The sequence below is a fragment of the Macaca fascicularis genome, chromosome 12 (genome assembly GCF_037993035.2).
Source record: "Macaca fascicularis isolate 582-1 chromosome 12, T2T-MFA8v1.1".
In the NCBI taxonomy this organism is placed as follows: domain Eukaryota; kingdom Metazoa; phylum Chordata; class Mammalia; order Primates; family Cercopithecidae; genus Macaca; species Macaca fascicularis.
In genome coordinates, this window is record NC_088386.1 from 111,174,082 (window position 1) to 111,199,178 (window position 25,097).

Sequence of the window (25,097 nt, forward strand, 5' to 3'; positions counted from 1 at the left end):
TCCAGCCTTTGATGCACCTTGGGAAGGATCTTTCCTTGCCTCCTACACCCTATTGTAGTCTCAGATGTGCCTTGGCTTGATGGCAACATAATTTCATTCTGCGCCTCTGCCTTCACGTGGCTTTCTTGTGTGTGTGTGTGTGTGTGTGTGTGTGTGTGTGTGTGTGTGTGTGTCTCAGTGTCTCTTCTCCCCTTCTTATAAGGACACCAGTCATACTGGATTCTGGCCCTCTGTAATTCAGTATGACCTCGTCTTAATTTGATTACATCTGCAAACACCTTATTTTTAAATAAAGTCACATTCACGGGTACTGGGGATTAGGACCTCAACAATCTTTTGGGGGAACACAATTCAACCAGAAACTATGCTTAAGAACTTTCTGCCCTTTTCTTGCCAAATAGAGTAAGTTTAACTGGAAGGACTCCCCCTGGGAAGAGAGGAGATGAAACTTGGACATGGAAAAAAAAAAAAAAAGAAAAGGAAAGAAAAAAGAAATCCCTTCATGGCTCCTCCCTCTGCTTAAAGATGGGGAAATAGAGATGCTGCATGTTGTTCTCAGAAACGTGGACATTTCAAAGTTCAACCAGATCCTTCAGTGTTAAAGGGTACTGACCAAGGGCAGATGGCTCAACAGTGCTTGAAAAAGGCCCGGGTTAGAGGAATAACGAAGGGTTATCAATGACCACTCAGGGTAATAAATGTAAAGTATCACATACACGTGAGCAGGGGACCTGGGAAAATTATGTTATATCTAGGTAAAAGTTTCTCTTCCTCTCTGAAAAGTACCTTTGCTTGGGGGGAATATAAATGTCTATGTAAGTATTGGATTTGAGAGTTGGAAGTTTCTAATGAGAGAGTATATTGCCATTTAACATTGCAGCAGGGGTGGGAAAGACGGAATCAAGGAGATTTGACTTGGAGTCTAGTGTTCATCTTACACCACCATGTGGAAGCCCTCAGGGATGATATTCTATCTTCAGTAACTCAGATTTTCAGAAATGTCATGCTGTGAATTATTATGTCTAGAGGAAGATCAGACATATCCCTGTGAATAGGGAAGTGATTTTCCCAAAAGGGAATTTGAGGCTCAGTGTGGGTATGAGTAAGAAAGCAATTACTGAGAAATGCAAGATTGAGGGCAGGAGATCAAGGAAAGAAACTGAGTTTTATCCACAAAGGGAATTCTTCTCAAAGGTTCTAACTTTTGGGAGCTCTCCCTTTGGGCAATGGGAATAATGACATGTAGCATGCAGCTTATTAGTTTTTGCATATCATAATTCTATTTACTCGCAGCATAATAGGTGAATCAGATACATCTGTACAGTCTAGTGTGGGAAGGACATGGAATTAAAGGATGGAGTAACAAAGGGAAATGTGGTTGGATGTTGCTTCCTCTGCATCCAATCGTGAGAAGCCTCCTTTCCAGAACAGGTAAGTATTGTTAGCATCCAAAAAAGCAGTGATCAGTCCCAAAGCAGAACAACACGAGATAGGGAAGAGCACAAAGCCAAGAAAGCCAACGCTCATGGGGATTACCCAGGAGCTGGTGTAGAATAAACCCATTTCCTTAATATTCTATGAAAAAGTAATCTTAGGAGATCCATGTATAGGGAAAGGGAGTTTGATGACATAAACAAGTATAAAAGCTTAGCCAAGAAAACCCCACCACTTCACCATTTACCACTTCACAGTATATATTCACATTTTTATAACTTGTATTAAGAAAAATTACCAGGCCGGGCACAGTGGGTCATGCCTGTAATCCCAGCACTTTGGGAGGCTGGGGCAGGTGGATCACCTGAGGTCAGGAGTTTGAGACCAGCCTGACCAACATGGAGAAACCTCATCTCTACTAAAAATATAAAATTAGCTGGGCGTGGTGGTGGGTGCCCGTAATCTCAGCTATTTGGGAGCCTGAGGCTGAAGAATTGCTTGAACCCAGGAGGCAGAGGTTGTAGTGAGCTGAGATTGTGCCATTGCACTTTAGCCTGGGCAACAGAGCGAGACTCCATCTCAAAAAAAAAGAAAGAAAAATTACCGGAAATTTTGAGAAAAGGCAAAAATATGATTCTGTTATTTTTAAATATTATGAAAATAAATTCACCTCGGAACTATATCTGTTCACTACCAATTAGGGTCTGAAGTCTGTGAAGTTGGATGTTTTACTTGGAGAAACTGATAATTGCAAATTATTTGAAAGAAAGAAGAGTCCATCTTTCTTTCCTTTCTTTATTCTTCAACTTTTCACTTCTCAAAGAAGGAGAGACAGACATATACTTAGAATGTCTGTCCAAAAGAGAAACTAACTCTGAAGGTTATGGTTTATTGCCATGTAGAAACATTAATTAGATTTGCAAATAATTTAACAATCTAATTTCTGTTTTTATTTATTTTACTTACCATATATATCAGTCTGATATTCTCACTTGCACTGGTTTTGTTAATCTCCTGGTTAAATAAAAGTTCGATTCATGCTAACATCTTGTATACAAATTACACTTATATTTTGAAATCATACATTAATGCCTGCATAACTTGTAGAAAATCATATCAAAGGACATATGCTTTCCATTTTTAGCCTGGTTGGTTACAGATTGAGTGGGAAAAAGGAGAAGGGCAAGAAGAAAACGTTTCAGGAAGTATATTTGTAGTTTGAAGAAGCAAACTTAATATTATAATATTTTAAATTTGACTGCCATGAATAAGCTTCATAAATTTACTGTAGCTGGTGGGAATATGTAGGTGATAGCAATGATTTTCAGTAGGAGCAGGAGAATTTTATGTTTATCAAAAAAGCAGTTTTGGATTCAAAAACAATACAAAACATTCCTTTAGGAAATTGTTCAGTATTGTAAACCTGAAAGCATGATGCAATGTTCTGTTTATATTTGCTTTATTTTTTAAATGTAAATTAAACAAAATATTGTGCTTGTCACAAATATACTTCAAGACTTTATCTTTTGGTGTACTGTAAATAAGAATTTTGTAGTTACTGTGGTGTGTGACCAATTAACTCAGCTTGTTAGTTACTGTGCTAATGAGGCCAAAGCCTTGGATCTGATCCCCAAATGATCAAGCCAGTCTTGCAAATTCATGCTGTGTCATTAGTCATAAGAGCAACCTGATGAAGTCAGAGAATCTCGATGAAGTAGCACAAATCCACTGGCCCCAAAGGAACTGCAGTTGTATATCCCAAAGTTCAGAGGTTGATCACATTCTTTATCATGGTATGGCAGCTACGGAAAAATGTTAAACCTGGAGCTGATGATAACCAATGATTCCTTTCTTGTGCTTTTTATCCTTTTTAAAAAAATGAATGAAAGATAAGAATGTTCATCATCAAATTTCATATAATGCTTTAGTGTTAATAATCCATTCATCAGGATACAAGGAATCAGAGGTGTGGGAAAATTTAAAATCAGATGATCAGGCCTGGCGCAGTGGCTCACGGCAGTAATCCCAGCACTTTGGAAGGCCAAAGGGGTGGGGGTGGATCACCTGAGGTCAGGAGTTAGAGCCCAGCCTGGCCAACATGGCGAAACCCTGCCTCTACTAAAAACACAAAATTAGCCGGGCATGGTGGCGAATGCCTGTAATTCCAGCTACTTGGGAGGCTGAGGCAAGAGAATTGCTTGAACCTGAGAGGCGGAGGTTGCAGTGAGCTGAGATCATGCTACTGCACTCCAGCCTGGAAGACAGAACAACACTCCATCTCAAAACAAACAAAGAAACAAACAAGGCCGGGCACGGTGGCTCAAGCCTGTAATCCCAGCACTTTGGGAGGCCGAGACGGGCGGATCACGAGGTCAGGAGATCGAGACCATCCTGGCTAACACAGTGAAACCCCGTCTCTACTAAAAATACAAAAAAAAATAAGCCGGGCGAGGTGGCGGGCGCCTGTAGTCCCAGCTGCTCGGGAGGCTGAGGCAGGAGAATTGCGCGAACCCGGGAGGCGGAGCTTGCAGTGAGTGGAGATCTGGCCACTGCACTCCAGCCTGGGCGACAGAGCCAGACTCCGTCTCAAAAAAAAGAAACAAACAAAAAAAACCAGAAATAGGATGGTCAGAGCAGACATTGCCAAGAAAGTGCCATTTAAAGAAAGCAAGTGAATTAGCCATACAAGTGTCTGGAGAAAGCACCAGACCAGAAGTGACCAGAATGGGCAGTCACTGTGTAGTTTTTAGGTGGGTGTGAGCACAGAGTCCATCTTTCTTTCCTTCCTTTGTTCTTCAACTTTGCTTTCTCTTTCTTTCTTCTTTCTTTCTTTCTTTCTTTCTTTCTTTTCTTTCTTTTCTTTTCTTTTCTTTCTTTTTTTCACTCTTTCTCTCTTTCTTTTCTTTCTTCTTTTATTTCTTTCTTTCCTTCTTCCTCTTTCTGATGAAGTCTTGCTCTGTTGCTCACGCTAGACTGCACTGGCATGATCTCGGCTCACTGACCTCACTCCTAGCCTCAGGTTGTCCGCCCACCTCAGCCTCTCAAAGTGCTGGGATTACAGGTGTGAGCCACCGTGCCTGGCCTATAAATCTTAAATTGTGCTTTTTGTTTTTACTCATCTTTAGGAAGGTATAATTGACAAATAAACATTATATATACTTGTGGTATAAAATAAGTAAATAAAATTTGAAAAACAATTCACCAAAATATTATTAATATCAGTTAAGCTAGATCTTCTCTTGTATAGAAGAATTGTGCTCTGTCACTTGTTATAAATTGTAGCTTTATCTGACACTGACCAACCCTCAGGCTTCTTTTTAACTCACTCTGACTTATTTGTCTTACCCAGAGATTGTGGATTCCCTGTCATCAAATCAGTCTAAAGGGTATTAAAACCCCTACAGCCCTTATTTCTTTGCCATAGGCTTTAGGTGACTAAAAAAAATGTACTGTCCTCTCACTATCTAAGGACTACCTTCCTTAGTATCTTTACGTAAGGAAAAAACTGGTTTTTCTGTTTTATCTGACAAAAGAGAGACATGAGGGAGAGACTGAATTCTTTCTTGAAACAGAAATATTCCTATCTCTTATCAAGTATTTTTATTGTTTAATTTCCTACACTACGTACAACAGGATTTTATACCAAAAGCAGTAGCTTCCCTAAAGTGTACTTGGTACTTGTTTTTTGTCAAAGTCTATTCTGTCTTAAAGAGATCATATTTTTTCAAGCAACATTTTATACACATTTGAATGAGAGAAGCTTCTCTCGGAGGCTTTGTGCATGTATCAGGCAATTTTCTCACTCATGATATGTGCTTCTGTGTGATACACGAAGCAAAATACTAATGTTATTCTTTTCTTCTGTTTTTTTGCAGTGCTTCCATGATTTTTATTTTTTTATTTCTTCTTTCTATAACTAGACTCAGATTCCAGAATGTCTATTTTTAAATTCATGCTTCTACATGCTTTCATGGTAGATTATTTGCATATCCCCAAGAAGATTTTGTCAAGGGATAATTTCAGTAATTTGTTTTAGAAAACAATAGGAATACTGCATTTTAAAACATGTGTTGCCAAACTTCACCAACAATACACCCACAGGATAAACACACTCTGTGTGAACTGAACAATGCCCCTTGAAAACCTACACTCCAAATGTGTACATTACAACTATCGTGCAATAAGTAATTTTCCCAAGTTACCATGCTCATTGGTTTCCACAGGACAGGCAACCTAGCAGGGCATTCCCTCCATGAGGTTACGAAAACACATTGCGCTCCTGTAGACACACAGCACCCTCCCCCATTGTGCTTATTGCCAAACACTGGGCTTCCCAATCGCTTTGTGTTCAGTCAGAGAAACAGGAAATCCAAACCCGGCCAGAAAAATGCACAACAGCTCAGCAGAAGCAACTTTAATAGGAGCTTAGGGAACCTTCCATTGCTCCCATCCTGGAAAAGCATGTGTTGTGGCAGAAAGAGCACAAACTCTAGCAATGGACAGGCCTCAGGTCATATCCTGGATCTGGCTGGGTTGCTGGGTTACTGGCTGGGTTGTCTCAGATAAGGTCATCTCTGGGTTTCATTTCCATCTTTTCATCTCTTTGTAAAATGGAAATTATCATCATACTCCCTACAGTGGAACCCACTGGTCAAAAGCCATTGCCAGGTCTGCTGCTGTTAATTTCAAGTGGGAAGTCTGAAGGATTGCTGCGGACAGTTTATGTACTGGAATCTTTCTGGCTTGAGCCACTTCCCCAGTGATTATTAACATTATGCCCTTTTTTCATCTCTAGATACAATCTAGAACCCAGGAACCTAGTTCTGCATCCTCTCCACTACAGCATGTTGGGAATCCTTTTGTATTTAGCTGCTTGGATACTAGAAGAGGATTGAAATTCCAGTCCAGTAATTCTCTTCCTAGTTCTTCCTTCAATATCATCAAAGCGGATTCAACATGTAACAGAATGTTCAACTCTGTTATTTTATTGGAGAAGATATAATAAGTTAAAATCACCTCACATATAAAATTTAGAGTATATTAGATGGTGATAAGGCTTTATATAGAGGAAATTGTGCAAGGAAGGGAAAGAAAATGCAGGAGAATGTGAAGCGGTTTTGCAAATACTTTAATAACTAACTCTCTTCTCCAAGTCTTTCTTTAAATATCATCTTAATGAGGTCCCCTGATAACCAGATTTTTTTTTTTTTTTTTTTTTTTTGTTTGAGACGGAGTCTCGCTCTCAGGCTGGAGTGCGGTGGCGCGATCTCCGCTCACTGCAAGCTCTGCCTCTTGGGTTCACGCCATTCTCCTGCCTCAGCCTCCTGAGTAGCTGGGACTACAGGCGCCCGCCACCACGCCCAGCTAATTGTTTGTATTTTTAGTACAGTTGGGGTTTCACCGTGTTAGCCAGGATGATCTCAATCTCCTGACTTCGTGATCCACCCTCCTCAGCCTCCCAAAGTGCTGGGATTACAGGCGTGAGCCACCGCGCCCAGCCAACCAGATTCATATCAAAAACCTTTACTTGTGTGGTGTCTCACGCCTGTAATACCAGCACTTTGGGAGGCCGAGGTGGGTGAATCATTTGAGGTCAGGGGTTCGAGACCAGCCTGGCCAACATGGTGAAACCCCGTCTCTCCTAAAAATACAAAAATTAGCTAGGCATAGTGGCGAGTGCCTGCAATCCCAGCAACTTGGGAGGCTGAGGTGGAAGAATCGCTTGAACCTGGGAGGCGGGGTTGCAGTGAGCCAAGATCACACCACTGCACTCCAGCCTGGGCAATTAAGAGAGACTCCATCCGTCTTAATAATAATAAAAGCATTACTTCTGGTCCTCCATAATGTGCTCTACTTTTTCTTTTCTCCTTATGATGATGCCTATTATCTGTCTCCACTTGCTCCACGAGGACAGGAATATTTGTTTATCCCTAAGTTTCTAGAATATCGCACGGCACAGAGTACTCAATAAATATATACGGAATGAGTGGAAAGTGTAGTAGAGGACAGCCTCTCTGAAAAGTTGACAGCGAGGAAACATGTGAAGTTGGTGAGGGAGTCAGCCCTGAAGGAGGAAGCATGGCCAGGCTGTGCAGGCAGCAGAGAGTCTACTATGGTGGCAGTGGGGCCAACAAGATGGTGAATCATAGAAGAGGGCAGCGAGGGACCAGAGGGCATCAGTTCTGTAGGTTATTATCAATACAAGTACTTTGGCTTTACTGAGAATGAGAGGGGAAGCCACTGGAAAGTTTTAGAGCAGAGTGTATTATGATGGAATATGTTTTTAAAAGGATCACACTGGCTTCTCTGCTTCAAAAAGACTATAGTGAGTAAGGATAGAAATAGAAAAGCCAGACTGGGCACAGTGGCTCACGCCTGTAATCCCAGCACTTTGGAAGCCCGAGGCAGGCGGACCACCTGAGGTGGGGAGTTAGACACTAGCCTGACCAACATGGAGAAATCCCGTCTCTACTAGAAATAGAAAATTAGCCGGGCATGGTGGTGCATGCCTATAATCCCAGCTACTAGGGAGGCTGAGGCAGGAGAATCGCTTGAACCCAAGAGGCAGAGGTTGTGATGAGCCTAGAACGCACCATTGCACTCCAGCCTGGGCAACAAGAGCAAAACTCCATCTTGAAAAAAAAAGAAAAGAAAGAAAGAGAAAGAAAGAAAGAAGGAAGGAGGGAAGGAAGGGAAGGAAAGGAAAGGAAGGGAAGGGAAGGGAGAGGAGGGGAGGGGAGGGGAGGGGAGGGGAGGGGAGGGAAGGGAAGGGGAGGGGAGGGGAGGGAAGGGAAGGGAAGGGAAGGGAAGGGAAGGGAAGGGAAGGGAAGGGAAGGGAAGGGAAGGGAAGGGAAGGGAAGGGAAGGGAAGGGAAGGGAAGGGAAGGGAAGGGAAAAAGCCATTTAAGAGGCCTTGCAATAACCCAGGAGGGAGATGCCAATTACTTGGCCAGGTTGATGGCAGTACATAGTGGCTAGAGTCTATATACCTGCTAAAGGTAGAGTTGATGAGATTTGCTGACAGATTAGACATGGGGTATGACAGAAAGATGTTTAGGGTGACTTCAAGGTATCTCACAGAAGCAGTGGTTGAATATAGGTCCCATCAACTAGATGTAATGGCTGTGGGAGGCATTCTTGAGGGAATAGAACTAAGTGTTGAGAATCAACACATCTCTTCCAAATTCCCCCATCACACACACACACACACACACACACACACACACACACACACACACACATATCACCTCTGTTGACAAGTGAAGCTACAAAGGTAAGGATTAAATTCTAGACCCCAATGTTTAGCCATCCTTTGAACTCAGGCTGCTTGGCAACAGCATTTCTCCACTTTTTTCTATGTGCTTGTTTCCCTAGACTGATAACATTGAGGACTTCCAGCAGTAATAGATATTTAGAGCTAAATGACCCTTCATAAATCATTCTAGCATGGTACTTACCACACAAAATTGAATTTCCACATCCAATCAAAGATGCCATTGATTGTAATATGCACCATTATTTTTTGCATTGCTAAGAAAGAAAAAGCAGCCATTTGAAATATGATTGATATTTTCTTATTTATCTATGACTTACTTGGACATAGATTTTTAAAAATTCATATACTCTTATGCATATGTAAAAAGGAAAATATAAGCAAAGTAAATTAAAGTATTTCTAAAATGTTTTCCTTTATTAGGTTATTAATTACATTTTATTCAATGTTATAAAGTCCTCACTTATGCAACTAGAGTTAGAACATTATGCCCCTAATTAGTATTAAGTTCATCAGTTTCATCAATAAATTATAAGAAACATGGATTAGACAAAATAGAAAATAGAAAGTAGAAAATAGACCAGAAATTAAGGAGAGAAAATAGAAAATAGGTTTTGCCTCTCCTGCTACCAAGTTATGTTTAAGTCTAACACCTATTTTAGATCCACCATTAAAACTAGATAGACTAACTTTAGTCAGTTTGGGCTGTAAATAAAGCATGCATAATTGTATGAATGCCTATGGGCCCTGCAACTTCCTTGTATTCAGAGTCCAACTCCTCTGAACACATTTCATTTCAAACCTATATTAGCTTTATAACAAAGTACTCTCAAGTTCAGAAGCTTAAAACCACAAACGTTGATTATCTATTTCTGTGGGTTCCAAGTCCAGGAGTGGTTTACCTGGCTGGTTCTGGCTGGGGGCCTCTCATGAGGTTGCGTCTCACTGTCAGCTGAGGGTGCAGTCTTCTGCAGGATTGACCAGGGCTGGGGAATTTCCTTCCCAGCTCATCCACATGGCTGTTGGCCAGCCTCACATCCTTGCTGGCTATTGGCTGGAAACCAGTTGCTGGCTACTCGGGCTTCTTCAGAGGGCTGTTCATAAAATGTCAGCTGGCTTCTCCTGAGCCAGTGATCCAACAGAGAGGGAAAGCAAGTGACAGCCTGAGATGGAAGCTGCCCTGTCATTTTCACAGTATGTTACGGGGCCCACCAACCAACCCTGCTACAATATGAGATAGAACCACCCAAAGGTGAGAAGATGGAAGACGAGCATTATTGGGGACTATTTTGGAGGCTAGCTCCCACAAATTTAGTTTTTTCAATTTCCATGTTTCACTGCACAATAACTCCCAGTGTACCATGAAGATAATTGACAACATGGTGGGGCGCGGTAGCTCATACCTGTAATCCCAGCACTTTGGGAGGCCGAGGTGGGTAGATCATGAGGTCAGGAGCTCGAGACCAGCCTGGCCAACATGGTGAAACCCCATCTCTACTAAAAAAAAAAAAATTAGCTGGGCATGGTGGCACGCACCTGTAATCCCAGCTACTCAGGAGGCTGAGACAGGAGAATTGCTTGAATCCGGGAGACAGAGGTTGCAGTGAGCAGAGATCATGCCACTGCACTTTAGCCTGGGCGACAGAGCAAGTCTCCATATTGGGGGAAAAAAAAAAAGAGAGAGAGAACTGACAATGCAATATTTGCTAAAAGGTTGTTTCACTAATACTTCCTTCAATAAGGAAGCTGGGAGAAAGGACTTCTGCTAAGCTACTGACAGCCATTTTGCGTTCAATGTTGGCACTGTCTGGATCTTGGCAGGTATCATTGGAAAGCTTTTTTTTTTTTTTTTTTTGTGAAAACTACTTATTTACCTTAATGTTCCCAGAACCAATCTATGTGCAAGACACATGGTAGGTATTGTATAAATATTTGCTGAATGAATGAACTTTTCAGATGATCTAATCTAATTTCATTTCAATACTAGCCCATGGTTTCTCAGCCCTTCAAAAACCCTGGCTATCAAATCAATCATAATTCCTACTTACTAGAATTTCCTGGTCATCACTGGCAGAGGGAAAAATATGTAAGGCAAGAAAGAGGTAGGCGTAAGGATGCAACACAATAAGGGTGGAGAACATATCCACCCCCATAGCATTGTTGAAAGGTGTTGCAAAGTCCACCTCCACCAAAATATCTTCTCTTTTGATACCAACTAGCACTATGACCTGATCTAAAAATGGGCATTGCCTTTTTAAAAGGAATAAGTACTTTTGAGAAGGGAAGGAAATGAAAGGATTCTACCCTGGCTTTGCTAATGAATCAGGACTGATCTGACAAGCATCACTTTGAAATTTCGAATGAGTATTGGCCTTAGGGCAATGAGATCAAAATGAACACATTTCAGTAAGAACCAAAAAGAGGGGCCGGGCGCGGTGGCTCAAGCCTGTAATCCCAGCACTTTGGGAGGCCGAGGCGGGCGGATCACAAGGTCAGGAGATCGAGACCACAGTGAAACCTCGTCTCTACTAAAAATACAAAAAAAAAAAATTAGCCGGGCGCGGTGGCGGGCGCCTGTAGTCCTAGCTACTCAGGAGGCTGAGGCAGGAGAATGGCGGGAACCCAGGAGGCGGAGCTTGCAGTGAGCCGAGATCGCGCCACTGCACTCCAGCCTGGGCAACAGCGTGAGACTCCGTCTCAAAAAAAAAAAAAAAAAAAAAAAAAAGAACCAAAAAGAGGAGCAAGAGGAAGACACGAGGCCAAGAATGACAAGAGCATAGACCCACTGTCCCGCTGTGCTGCTTTCTCCAAAAGATTGTCAACACACGCTAAAAAAGGATATTTGAATGGTTTATAGATACTCTATTCTGAAGTTTTAGCACATTTTTTATTTTTTATATTTCAACTTTCTAAAATTAGAATGCACCTTAACGTGGAATGTTATACGTCTCCTCAAAAATAAGAACAGAATACCTATTCTCAGCAACAACAAAGATAGAAAAGCAATGGCACACATTAGAATTCCAAAATTCAGTGGTTGCTCCTTTCCAGGCTGAAATTTATGCTCCAGGAAGGTGTCTTTTATTTATTTGTTTATTTAGTAACACAGTGTGGCTCTGTTACCCAGGCTGGAGTGCAGTGGTGCGACCTGGGCTCACTGCAACCTCCACCTTCCGGGTTAAAGTATTCTCATGCCTCAGCCTCCCAAATAGCTGAGATTACAGGCATGTGCCACCACTTCCAGCTAATTTTTGTATTTTTAGTAGATGTGGGGTTTTGCCACATTTGCCAGGCTGGTCTTGATCTCCTGAATTGAAGTGATCCTCCTGTCTTGGTCTCCCAAAATGCTGAGATTATGGGCATGAGCCACCGCGCCCAGCCCAGGAGGGTGTCTTTTAATCATTAGTTCTCTGTACATAATTAGCCCAAGCGTCCAGACTTCAGAGTAAGAAAAGGCAGTTTCAACTCTACCATTTCCTGGTATTGTGACCTTAGAGCTTCTTCAGGTCTTCATTTTCTGCATCTCAAAAATAGGAGTAGGAAGAGAATGTCCATCTTTGGGTTGTAATGAAAATGATTGATAAGAGCACTTCATTAACTGGAAGTCATTGTGCAAATGTAGTTGGTTGTCCTTGTCTTTGAAATTCTGAGTTGCTACTGATGCCCCAGGGAACAACCTTTGCCACTCCCTAGTGGTGGTGTGTTCTTCTGGGAGCACAGCTCCTAGAAATAAATCAACCTCCTTCATTACCCTTTTTGGAGATGCTTCTCTGTGGATATGCTTAATATTTTGTGTGGAACAACTGCATGAACACATTGCATAAAGAATACGTGGAGAATAATCTAAGCAGGGAAAGGTTGAAGTGTTCTTCTGTGTTTGCACCTTCTTAACCTTCTCCATTTCTCCACCTTTGTTAAGCCTAAATGTCCTCAATGCCCTCCTTGCCTGCATTTCATTGCCTTGTCTTTAACATCTTTGCAAACATAAAGTTTTTGTGAGAAGGAGCAAGTCTATAAATGAATTTGTGTTATGGACACTTTGATAACTCACATTTATGTTCTGTTAACTGTAGATCCTCTCTCCTTTCTAGCTTGCACCATCCTTAAACATGAAAGTATTTTTTAAATAAAAAATGTTTATTTAAATGTAGCTATTTGTAGATTCCTTTCCCTTTAGTCTGCACAAAAGTTTTTCCTGAGGGCAAGAATCATGTTTATTCTCTTTCTCTCTCTCTCTTTTTTTCTTTTTTAGATAGAGTCTTGTTCTCTAGTCCAGGCTGAAGTGCAGTGGCTTACTGCAGCCTCAACCTGGGCTCAAGCAATGTCCCCACCTCAGCCACCTGAGAAACTGGGATTACAGGCGTGTACCCACAAAGCCCAGGTAATTTTTTTTTCCTAAGGGACAGGGTCTCACTGTGTTGCCCAGGCTGGTCTTGAACTCTTGGGCTCAAGGGATCCTCCCACCTCAGCTTCTCAAAGTACTAGGATTATAGGCCTGAGCCATGGCACCCTTCCTGTTTATTCTTTATTATGTTGATGTAAGAACCCAGTCCTTGCCCTTGTACTCTCCTGCTATTCATATCCATCTGCTATTCATATCCATGCTGAATCAACTCCAAAAGCAAATGAACACATTCTTAAATGCTGATTGAAAACCTGGCATTGGCCGTGCGCAGTGGCTCACGCCTGTAATCCCAGCACTTTGGGAGGCTGAGGTGGGTGGATCAACTGAGTTTAGGAGTTTGCGACCAGCCTGACAACATGGAGAAACTCCGTCTCTATTAAAAATACAAAACTAGCCAGGTGTGGTGGTGCATGCCTGTAATCCCAGCTACTCGGGAGGCTGAGGCAGGAGAATCACTTGAACCCAGGAGGTGGAGGTTTTGGTGAGCCAAGATCGCACCTTTGCACTTCAGCCTGGGCAACGAGATCGAAACTCTGTCTCAAAAAAAAAAAAAGAAAGAAAAGAAAACCTAGCATTAAAGAGCCAAAGTAAATTATGTTTTATTTAATGAGGGGAAATAAAAGAAAATATATATATATTTTTTAAAAGCATAAAATTATGTTAGGGGTTTCACAATACTTGAACTTAAAATTTGTATTTATTTATGGTTGACATCCTTTAACATTTAACGATAAAAAATGTGATAATAAATTATACTGATGTTATTCCCAAGTTTTGCTTCTGCTTGAAAGGTCTTCTGACATCCAGGTTTGATAACAAATAGATGCAATGTGTGGTCTCTTGAGTCTGATATTTAATCTTAATCCTAAACTAGACTGTTTAAAGGAAAGAAGACATATGACAGATGACAACTGTGTTTCATCTTATAATTGAGCATATGGAGTCTTCCTTCTTACTCCTGAAGGGTGACACATTTCCTGCCCCAAGAAAACATCCAAGTATTTTATCATGCTCTTATTGTTCCAAGTGATCCAAAATATTTTTCTTTTGCTATTGATTTTTATATGGAGCTTTTCCAGATATTAGATTGAAGATTTTAGTTTAACCTTGTAGACTGAACTTTTCTTTTGAAATGCTTAGGATAGTGGTTCCAAGTTCTGAAAATATGATGCATTATTAAAGGTTTTATTTTTTATAAATAAATTCTAAGGAAGTACATCTGATTAAATGAATTCATTTGTGTAAAGTGTAGAGAACAGTGCGTGGCATGTAGTAGTGATATATAACTGTTAGCTATGTATTTATAATGAACATTGTCATAGCTATACATTTGTAATGGGCATATATACATTGCTAGACATCAGTATATTTTATTGAGTAAAGTTGTATAAATAAATCCATACAAATTATTTTCCTTAAAACTTAATGCAAATGAGATTTTTTGAAAATCCTTAAAATATGAAAATTCACTTTCCCTGGTATTCAGCCATGATATATACTTTTAAAATCTGTGTATATATTCAATTATTTTACTTTGAAAATTACAAAATCGACACATTGGCAAGCAACCCCAAGATAAAACAACACTTTCATGTGGCGATCACTTTTCAGCCCTCAAGCATGATAGGCTGTATCAGGTTGGAGGTTACTAAGGCTTTACTGGGGCCGCCATAGTTTACTAGGGCTGCCATAATATAATACTATATACTGAATGGCTTAAACCAGAGAAGTGATTTTCTCACAGTTCTGGAGGCTAGAATTTCAAAATGAAGGAAGCTTTAGTTTCTTCTGGCTTCTCTCTCCTTGGCTGGCAGATGGCTGCCTTCCCCGCTGTGTCCTCACATAACCTTTCCCCTGTGGGGGCACATCCCCAATGGCTCTCCCTTTTCTCATAAGGACACCAGTCATTTTGAATTAGGGCCCACCCTCATGACCTCATTTAAACTTAAGTATCTCTTTAAAGTTCCTATCTCTAAATATTGTCACATTATCTCTCCACATAGTACTGGGGGTTAGTATTCAGCATGTGAATTTGGAGGGACACAATGTAGCCCATAACACAGGCCCTGTTCTACTTTTTTCTAATGTTAATTATACTTTTATTCTTTGGGGGTTTTTTAAATTACACTTTTTTCTTTTTTTTTTTTTGAGACGGAGTCTCCCTCTGTTGCCCAAGCTGGAGTGCAGTGGCACAATCTCGGTTCACTGCAACCTCCACCTCCCAGGTTCAAGCGATTCTCCTGCCTCAGCCTCCCAAGTAGCTGGGATTACAGGTGCCTGTCACCATGTCCGGCTAATTTTTATTTTTAGTGGGGATGGGGTTTCACCATGTTGGGCAGGCTGGTCTCGAACTCTTGACCTTAGGTAATCTGCCCACCTCACCCTCCCAAAGTGCTGGGATTACAGGCGTGAGCCACTGTGCCCAGCCAAATTACACTTTTAAAATAAAGTTTTAATTTAGCTTTTCTTGTTATTAGAAACATAGCCAATCAGAGAACTCAAAATCTAGGATTTTAGAATCAAAGGAACTTACACTTCTGATCTAAAGATCGCTTTACATTACTTAATAATTTAGACACCAGAGTAAGACATGAAGAATACATCTATAAGGGTCTGGTACCAAAATCCTGAATTTATGCAAGCTAGATTCTACATAATCAGTTCTAAGTCTCTGGATTTTTTTTATGAATTCTGGCAAAACCAAGTATATATTGGTTACCACTTTTCTAATTTCAGATAATTCCCAAATTTGTAACTTATAGTTGAATCGTGCTGTATAAATAATATTTAAAAAGTGTTAATGTAAACCTTCTCAAGAAATTCTATGCGTTATCTCAGTTAGCAACTGACAGACAATTCTTAGATTCCATCTAGACCAGTGGTGTCCACTAGAAATATAATGCGGATGACATACGTAATTTCATTTTATTATTTATTTATTTGAGACAGAATCTACTCTGTCGCCCAGGCTGGAGTGCAGTGGCACCATCTGAGCTCACTGCAACCTCCACCTTCTGGGTTCAAGTGATTCTCCTGTCTCAGCCTCCCGAGTAGCTGGGATTACAGGCATGTGCCACCATGCCCGGATAATTTTTGTATTTTTAATATAGATGGGGTTTTACCACGTTGACCAGGCTGGTCTTGAACTCCTGACCTCAGGTGATCCACCCCCCTCTGCTTCCCAAAGTACTGGGATTACAGGCATGAGCCACCACACCCAGGCAACACATGTAATATTAAATGTTCTAGTAGCCACATTTAAAAACTAAAGAGAAAAAAATAAATTACTTTTATTAATATATTACTTTTAACCCCATATATGCTAAATATTGTCACTTTAACATGTAATCAATTAAATTATTAGAAATATTTTATATTATTACTGTTCTTTTCTAAGTCTTCAGAATGTGGTATTTGTTTTATACTTACAGAACTTCTCAATTCAGGTTAGCCACGTTTCAAAGTGCTCAATAATCACACGTGGCTCATGGATACTATAATACAGTGCAGGTCTAGATAGATAGTTAGTTCAATGGTCAGCAACACATTGTATTAGGTGCAGGTCCATGCTATCCTTTGCTAGTGTGTTTCTGAAACAAGTATATTCATCTACTTTTAAAAATCTTTTAGGGTGTTTTAAGTTACTTCTATAGATTTCAAATCAACTGCCTTCCACAAAAATGACATTGCTTACTCAAATAATAATGTTTGAAAGTAGGATGGCCCGAGATTTGGTTAATTCAAAGCCTTCATAATGGGATAAAAAACCCCAGGCTCTTCTCTTCTTTCTTAAACCTCAAGATTCTCTCTCTTGAGGTCTCTACTAAACCCGTCTCTACTAAAAATACAAAAATAGTCAAAGGATGGCTGTGACGGTTACTATAAACATATCCATAGAGGAAAAGGCATTGCTTAAGCTTCTTTCTAAGAGATAGGAAAAGTTTTCCCAAAATATCCACCTAATACAAAAAAAGACAGTAAAGAAGAAACAGAGGAACAAAACAAGTTAGACATATAGAAAACAAATAGCAAAATGGCATAATTAAATATAAAAATAATAACATTAAATGTGGGCCAGGTACAGTGGCTCATGCCTGTAATTCCAGCCCTTTGGAAGGCTGAGGTGGGAGGACTGCTTGAGCTCAGGAGTTTGAGAATTAGCCTGGTCAACATACCAAGACCTTGTCTGTACAAAGAATAAAAAATTTAAAAATTAGCTAGGTTGAGGTGGGAGGATTGCTTAAGCCTAGGAATTCAAGTGTGCAGTAAGTTATGACTGTGCCACTGCAGTCTAGCCTGAGTGACAGAGTAAGAGCCTGTCTCAGAACACCACCACCACCAACAAAAAACATTAAATGTAAATGGACTAAACAATCAAACTAAGAGGCAGAGATTGTAAAATTTGTTCTGGTTTGGACAATAAATTATAGTTCACCTAAAACAATATATTTTTATTTGGTTTTAATGTCATTAATAGGTAAAAACTCATATTGAAACTCTAATTATAATAACATAATTGTAGGACTTTCTCAAGGATAGTTCTAAGGAATTAACACCCACACATTCTTGGAATCAGAAAATTGAAACGCAAGGATATTCAATGAGCCATTGATGGGGATATTGACCTTACCAAAATAACGTAGGAGTTGAGGTAGAACACAAAGACTGTGAACCAGGTCCCCAGATCTCTGTGAATGAATATCTGTGTCCATGAATTGGAGGTGACGGAGACTAAGAGTAGAGAGTAGTAGAGATAGATCTTTTAAGTGTCTATAGTTAGTGTGTTATCTACTAGTTATTGTATTAGGCACTCAGATAAGCACAGAGAAATAAAATGTAGTCCCTGCCCATAAAGAGGGGTTCAGCATGAAGGGGCAGACAGCTTGTAAAGAAATAAGTGTGATCCTTTTGCAGTTCATAAGCATGATGTTTGGGTTTTCAAATGCTTTGAAAACTTTGCTTTGGGTTTTCAGATGCTTCTGTGAGAAGTACCTTCCTCAAACCCTGTTACAATGGTGGCTCACATCTGTAATCCCAGCACTTTGGGAGGCCAAGATGGGTGGATTTCTTGAGGCCAGCAGTTCAAGACCAGCCTGGCCAACATGGCAAAACCCGTCTCTACTAAAAATACAAACATTAGCTAGCCATGGTGGCCTGCACCCACAATCCCAGCTATTTGGGAGGCTGAGGCACAAGAATCTCTTGAACCCAGGAGACTGAGGTTGCAGTGGGCCGAGATTGTGTCACTGCACTCCAGCCTGGCCAACATAGCAAGTCTCTATCTCAAAAACAACAACAAACAAAAAACAACCTTGTTACAACATCAGGACATCAGCACATTACCTGTCTAACATTTAAAAAATAAAGAAAGGAAGAAAGGAAACAGACAAATGAGTGAAATTCAATGATACAGGTGTTACAATTAAATAAGCTCCTGGATCAAAAAAGGGGAAAGAATCAATCCACCACATGGAGGATACAGCAATCAAGAAAGCCTTTAGAGAGAGAGGTAACATAAGATCTATTTGTTCTTGGATTCATTCTGATATTTTATTTGTAGAAACATTGGTAGTAGGAGTCCAGGTGCTGAGAAAGCTATAACAACTATTAATGCTGATGGTGGCTATTCAGCCAAGTGTGAGATATGATAGAGACTGGAGTTAAGTGGTTGACATAAGTAATCTAGAATAAGAGGCAGAGGCTGGGGGCCGTGGCTCATGCCTGTAATCCCAGCACTTTGGGAGGCTGAGGTGGGTGGATCACTTGAGGCCAGGAGTTCAAGACCAGCCTGGCCAACATGGATAAACCCTGTCTCTACTAAAAGTACAAAAATTAGCTGGGTGTGATGGTGTACGTCTGTGGGAGAATCGCTTGAACCCGGCAGGCAGAGGTTGCAGTGAGCTGAGATCGCGCCACCGCACCCAGCCTGGGCAACAGAGTGAAACTTTGTCTAAAAAAAAGAAAAAATTATTTCCTTGTAGAAGCTTTTCCCTCCCCGCTGACAGTCCCTAGGTAGATCCCTCTACAATAAGACTTGCATTTCTCTTGCATTATCACATTTCCCTCTTCCCTACTGAATCAGTCAGTGTTACAGACATACAAATGTGAGTATTTATTCTTTCAGATTAAGAAAAAACAAGGCTGAGTGTGGTGGCTCACACCTGCTATCCAAACATTTTGGGAGGCCAAAAGCAGGAGGCTCACTTAAGCCCAGAGTAACACAGTGAGACCTAGTCTTTACAAAAATTAGCCAGATGTGATGGCCTGCATCTGTAGTTCCAACTACTTGCTAAGCTGAGGCAGGAGGATCTTGAGTCCGGGGGGTCAAAGCTGCAGTGAGCTGTGATAGCACCACTGTACTCCAGCCTGGGCAACAGAGTGAGACCCTATGTCAAAAAAACAAAACCAAAATATCAATAAGCTCCCTGGACCCACTTGCACTACCAGCTACCATGCTACTCCTCTACTCTCCTTTTAGAGTAGCGGTTCTCATCTGGGGGCAGTTTTTCCCACAGGAGACATTTGGTAACGTCGGAAGACATTTCCGGTTGTCACAACTGGAGTGGGGTGCTACTGGTATCTAGTGGTAGAAGCCTTGGATGCTGCTAAACATACTCAAATGTGCACGATGCACCCCCCCATCCCCCGCCACACACAACAAAGCATTATCTGCTCCAAAATGTCTATACTGCTGAGGTTGACAAACCCCGTTTAAGAGCAAAACTCCTTAAAAGTGTCATCTCTATTTCAAATCTCCAATTCCTTCCCTCATTCTGTCTCTCTTTTTTTTTTTTCTGAGATGGAGTCTTACTCTGTTGCCCAGGCTGGAGTGCAACGGTTCACTGCAACCTCAGTCTCCCAGATGCAAGTGATTCTCATTCCTCAGTCTCCCAAGTAGCTGGGATTACAGGCACACCCCACCACACCCAGCTAATTTTTGCATTTTTAGTAGAGACGGGTTTCACCATATTGGCCAGGATGATCTCAAACTCCTGACCTCAATGATCTGCCCACCTCAGCCTCCCAAAGTGCTGGGATTACAGGTGTGAGCCACCATGCTCAGCCCCCTCATTCTCTCTTGAACCTACTCCAGCCAGATCCTCGTCTGTACCACTTCCCCAAATGTGTCCTTGTCAGGATAATCCAACATCTAGTGGTCACGCTCAGTCCTCATCAGACTTGACCTACTGGCAGTATTTGACACACAGTATCCTAGGTATCCAGTGTCCTACACTTAACTCTGTCTTCCCCCCAGGGCTACTACATTTGTATCCTTCCCATTTTCAGCTGATGTCAACTTTATTCTTCCGGTTCTACAAGAGGTCGTCCATGCTCCTTCTCTTCCTTTCACACTTGGCATCCAATTTGTTAACAAATCTTATTGGTCTTCCTTCAAAATGTATCTGGCATTTAATTACTTCCTCCAACGTCCACTGCTGCCACTCTGGGCCATGCCACCCTCATGTTTCACCTAGTTTTAAGGTTCTAGATTACTGTGAGAGCTTTCGTAACCAGAGTGAGTGTGTGAAAGAGGTAAATTAGATGTCACTCCTTCTCAAAACTCTCCAAGGGCTTCCTTTCTCATTCAGAATAAAAGCCAAAGTCTTTACGATGTGCCCATACAGCCTTATCCAACCTGATTGCTGACACTGTGTCCTCCTTCTCCTAGTGAAGTTCCCTCTGTTGCTACCATACTGCCCTTCCTGACATTCCTTAGACACTACAGCCACACTCGCTATGCATGGCCTTTGCACTTGTTGTTCCCACCGCTTGGAACTTTCTCCTTCAAATGCCCTGTGGCTTGTTATCCCCCACCCAGCCCTCCAGTCCTTACTCAAATGTACCTTGTCAGTAAGGAATTCTCTGCCAAGCCTTCTTAAAGGTGCAGCTACCTCTGCCCTGTCTCTCTTCTCTGCTCTATTTTATCCAAAAGGACAAAGTGTCTCCTCATCTGCTGGCTGCAGTGTCTCATGCCTGTAATACTCGTACTTTGGGAGGCCAAGATGGGCAGATCGCTTGAGGTCAGGAGTTCAAGACCAGCCTTGCCAACATGGTGAAACCCTGTCTCTACTAAAACTATAAAAATTAGCCAGGCGTGGTGGCATGTACCTGTAATCCCAGCTACTTGGCAGGAGAATTGCTTGAACCCAGAAGGCAGAGGTTGCAGTGAGCCAAGATCGCGTCACTGCGCTCCAGCCTGGGTGATAGAGCAAGACTTGGTCTCAAAAAACCGAAAAACATTAAATGCCTTCCTGAATGAATTTTCTTTCTTTTGCTTTTTTTCTCGCTCAGGTTATCTGTTAGACCTAATTAAGTAAGCTTATCTTCTTCTAGGCTTCAACTACTACTTGAATTTCATTAACTTTCCACATTTATTTATCTCTAACCTCACTTTTATTCCTGAATTTCATTTGTATTGCCAACAATTTGCTATATGATTTTAACTGTGTCCACAATTATCTAGACTTTAAAATCAATATTTAGAAACGCAAACATATTTACCGAACCGCTGACACTGACCTTAAATTAAAATAAACACATGCCACAACTGTTCTTTCTCTTACATATATTTTTATATTTTAAAGCAAGAACTGATGGAGTCATCCTTACTTTTTTCTAATATTTCCTATATCTAATTTATCCCTTCATCCTGCTGATTGTACCTCTTTTGAGTTGTCTCACATAGATCACTTCTTTTCCACCTTCTTATGTGTGAGTGGATGCAAAACCTTCCTAACCAGTTTCTCTACTCCCTACTATTCCAATTCATTCTTTGTATTATTGTCAGCTTTATATTTCCAAACACTTCCAGGACCTTCAAGAAAAATGTTAGAATTTCATAATAGGTCATAAATTCGTTTAATCTTCTGAACCACAATAGAGAGGAATTTTGTACCAAGCTCCTGGGAATCACTTTATATGACAAACTACATCCACTTGAGTGGACAAACCCTTGGAGCAAGTCAGCCCAAGATGGCACAGCTTTATTAATCCTTAGAGTCCAATAGGAGATCCAAGATTTGGAAGGGAGATGGAGGTTTTTCAGAGAAAGTGATGAGTTTACACAAGAAACAAACAGCATAGGGGCAAAACCAGATTATAACACCTCCAAAGAACTGAAACAATTCATGTACATTAAATATTTTAAGGTATATTAATATGATTTCAGGGTCTTCAAGTTTCCTTTGGGAGGTATGTGAAGTAAGAAGAAAAGAAATGAAAATGTAATCATTATAGTGTATACACACCCTTTCTGTCTTTCTGAAACAATAATTCTGCAATAAACCATTGGTGAAAGATACATTCTCATCTTTGTGAGAACATCTCCCTTTTCTAAAACACTAGCTTGCTGGTGACTAGATCTTTGAAGACATACTTTGGTGCCCCGAAAGATACCTGATTAGCCAGACCAAGGGAACCGAGAAGGAGATTACACCTCTATTTTACTCTTATTAGTCTCTTTGCAGTTTGTACTTTCAGTAGACTACCTGTACTTAAATTTGCTTCTTAAAAGATGATGAAGACTGCAGAAAAAATACTATGTCCATATTACAGGTAAAGCAACAAAGGTCCCCAAAAGATGGAGGGACTTGGCCAGGATCACAAAGCTAGTAAAAAACTCATTTACTCTTTTTGTCATTAACATATTAAGTCCTATCAAGTCGGGATTCTAAAACTATGGGAGAATTAATCAAAGTAAATATCTTTATTTTTATTTTTTGAGACAGAGTCTCGCTCTGTAGGTGCAGGCTTGAGTGCAGAGGCACTATCTCGGCTCATGGCAACCTCTACCTCCCAGTTCAAGCGATTCTCCCACCTCAGCCTCCTGAGTAGCTGGGTTTACAGGCACCGCCACCATGCCCGGCTAATTTTTTGTATGTTTTTAGTAGAGACGGTGTTTCACTATGTTGCCTAGGATGGTCTTGAACTCCTGAGCTCAGGCAATCCAACTGCCTTGGCCTCCCAAAGTGTTAGGATTACGGGTGTGAGCCACTGTGCCTGACCCACTTTTTGTATTTTATTAGAGACGGGGTTTCACCTGTTGGCCAGGCTGGTCTCGAACTCCTAACCTTAAGTGATCCACCTGCTTCAGCCTGCCAAAGTGCTGGGATTACAGACATGAGCCACCACTCCCAGCCTGTTATTTTTAAAAAAATTTTAAGAGACAGGGTCTTGCTCTGTAGCCCAGGCTGAAATGCAGCCCTGCAATCATAGCTCACTGTAACCTCAAACTCCTCCCATCTCAGCCTCTCAAGCAGTTAGGACTGCAGGCATGCACTATGTTGCCCAGGCTGGCCTCAAACTCCTGCCCTCAAGTGATTCTCCTATCTCTGCCTCCCAAAGCACTGGGATTACAGGCATGAGACACCGCATCAGGCCCCAGAATAAACATCTGTAAATGAAAGAGTCTGTAATGAAAGAAGCTCTACAAAATCAGTTTAGTGCCATGTTTTCTCTATTAATTCTTTTTTTTTTTTGAGACAAACTCTGGTTCTGTTGCCCAGACTGGAGTGCAGTGGCGCGATCTCGACTCACTGCAAGCTCCGACTCCTGTGTTCACGCCATTCTCCTGCCTCAGCCTCCAGAGTAGCTGGGACCACAGGCGCCCACCATCACGACCGGCTATTTTTTTTTTTTTTTTTGAGACGGAGTCTGGCTCTGTTGCCCAGGCTGGAGTGCAGTGGCGTGATCTCGGCTCACTGCAAGCTCCGCCTCCCAGGTTCCTGCCATTCTCCTGCCTCAGCCTCCCGAGTAGCTGGAACTACAGGTGCCCGCCACCACGTCCGGCTAATTTTTTTGTATTTTTTTTGCTTTTTTTTTTTTTTTTTTTTGAGACGGAGTCTGGCTCTGTTGCCCAGGCTAGAGTGCAGTGGCCGGATCTCAGCTCACTGCAAGCTCCCCCTCCCGGGTTTACGCCATTCTCCTGCCTCAGCCTCCTGAGCAGCTGGGACTACAGGCGCCCACCACCTCGCCCGGCTAGTTTTTTGTATTTTTTAGTAGAGACGAGGTTTCACCGTGTTAGCCAGGATGGTCTCGATCTCCTGACCTCGTGATCCGCCCGTCTCGGCCTCCCAAAGTGCTGGGATTACAGGCGTGAGCCATCGCGCCCGGCCATTTTTTTGTATTTTTAGTAGAGACGGGGTTTCACCGTGTTAGCCAGGATGGTTTTGATCTCCTGACCTCATGATCCGCCCGCCTCCACCTCCCAAAGTGCTGGGATTACAAGCGTGAGCCACCGCGCCCGGCCTCTATTAGTATTTTTTAGTTATACATCATGTGTCTACATTTTCATTCCATCGTGAGCTCCTCGAGGACAGTGCTTAGGTGATATTTATCTCTGTCTTCTGACACTGTATTTCTGCCATCCAGGCAGAAACGGCTCAATAAAAATGTATTGAATCGAATAAGTATTTGTAATTCACATAACAGACAAATGCCTGATGCCTAAGCAACTGTTTATTTCCCCTTATCAATAAATGTCAGCATTGTTTTCTCCTTTCCCTGCTTTCAATTTCCTGTAAAAACCTAATAGTGACTGGCCAAGGAAATTTCCTTTTTAAATTCAAAGTTGGCGCACACACTGAAGACACTGCGATAATCTTAATATATTCCTCGTAGGAATGTGAAAAGTGTTCAGAGCAAAGGGTTAACATATTTGGAGGTCAAAAAATTGATTCTAGGCTGGGCATGGTGGCTTCCGCCTGCAATCCCAGCACTTTGAGAGGCCAAGGCGGGTGGATCACCTAAGGTCACGAGTTCGAGACCAGTCTAGCCAAAATGGCGAAACCCCATCTCTACTAAAAATACAAAAATTAGCCAGGCGTGGTGGTGAGTGCCTCTAAGGCCAGATACTTGGGAGGCTGAGGCAGGAGAATCGCTTGAACCCGGGAGGCAGAGGTTGCAGTGAGCCAAGATCACGCCACTGCACTCCAGTCTGGGAGACAGAGCGAGACCCTGTCTCAAAACAAAGAAACAAGCAAGCAAA

The 25,097-nt window shown here is 41.6% G+C and overlaps 1 pseudogene; it reads left to right on the forward strand.

The window, feature by feature from the left end:
- The first annotated feature begins 18,013 nt into the window (after positions 1-18,013).
- On the forward strand, positions 18,014-18,143 carry LOC123568204 (small nucleolar RNA U13; annotated as a pseudogene).
- Positions 18,144-25,097: the final 6,954 nt, after the last annotated feature.